This window comes from Cervus canadensis, chromosome 9, assembly GCF_019320065.1.
Source record: "Cervus canadensis isolate Bull #8, Minnesota chromosome 9, ASM1932006v1, whole genome shotgun sequence".
In the NCBI taxonomy this organism is placed as follows: domain Eukaryota; kingdom Metazoa; phylum Chordata; class Mammalia; order Artiodactyla; family Cervidae; genus Cervus; species Cervus canadensis.
This window is the reverse complement of record NC_057394.1, coordinates 27,660,227-27,661,571: the sequence shown is the minus strand read 5'-3', so window position 1 is coordinate 27,661,571 and position 1,345 is coordinate 27,660,227. Positions and strand designations below refer to the sequence as shown.

At 36.1% G+C, this 1,345-nt stretch overlaps 1 non-coding gene across 1 annotated transcript; it reads left to right on the top strand.

Moving 5' to 3' along the window:
* The first annotated feature begins 331 nt into the window (after positions 1-331).
* Positions 332-438, top strand: LOC122447676. The gene has a single exon (XR_006271336.1). It is a non-coding gene; the product is annotated as a U6 spliceosomal RNA (small nuclear RNA).
* Positions 439-1,345: the final 907 nt, after the last annotated feature.

The following is a 1,345-nucleotide window of genomic DNA, read 5'->3' as shown; positions in this document are numbered from 1 at the left end:
GTGAATAAGCTTCTAGTGACAAACATGATACTTTGTAATTTTGTAGTTGTTGATGCTATTGAAGGCTATTATTTTTCACTGAAAAATGGGAAACTGGGAGATCTAGTGTTTAATGAGTGTCGATTATCTACTGTAATTTCCACCTTGCTTACAATATTTTCCAAATTCTTGTAATAATACAGAGTATTAACAAGAGTGACTCAGCCATCACTGTTATTTATAGTCATATTAATATTAATTATTAATTATGAACCACTCGTCTTTTATTTAACCTCAGTGAGCTTAGTTATTTTGGAGTCTGTGGTAAAGCACTTCTTTAATTCCAATTCTCATGCTCACTTCAACAGCACATATATGCCAAAATTGGAGTGACACAGAGAAGATTAGCATGGTCCCTGCACAAAGATGACAAAAATTCATGAAATGTTCCATATTTGAGGGCATATATCCAGATAAAACTAAAGAAACATGCACCTCTATGTTCATGGCAGCACTATTCAAAACAGCCAAGACATAGAAACAAACTAAATGTCCCTTGACAGATGACTGGATAAAGAAAATATGCTACATATATACATGGATTACTATTTAGACATAAAAAAAAAAGAAATAATGCCATGTGCAGTAATACATGGACCTGGGGATTATCATCCTAAATGAAGTAAGTCAGAAAGACAAATGCAGTATGGTATAGCTTATAAAATGTGACACAAGTGAATCTATCCCTCTGACACAGAGAACACCACTTGTGGTTGCCAAGTGGGAGGTGGGGCTGGGGGGTGGACTGGGAGTTTGGGATTAGTAGATGCACACTATTATATATGGGATGGGTAAACAACAAGGTCCCACAGTGAGCTATATTCACGATCCTGTGATAAACCATAATAGAAAATAATTTAAAACATAATGTAAATAGATGTATAAGTGAGTCACTTTGCTATAAAGTAGAAATTAACACAGCATTGTAAATTAACTACAATTAAAAAATAATTCTGATCTCTGTCTTCACCTCCTTGCTACACCACGTCCTCTGTTGCCAGAACTCTGTGTCAATAGAGCACCATCAGATGTTGTTACAGTCCACTGCTATCACCAAAGCTCCACTCCTCTGTCAGTAGAGAAAGGTTTTCTGCAGAACCCTGTCACACATGGCCACCTGTGACCTAAGCATCAATGTTTATTCCAGGACCAGTACATGAAACCTATCAGCAAAGAAGATGAGACATTGGAAAGAGCATGGGAGGATAGAAATGGAGAGGCAATACAGTTACAGATCTTTGGATTTTACTGTTTACCTATTTACATCCATTTACTACACAAGGAAATCATGAATTAAAAGTATAGA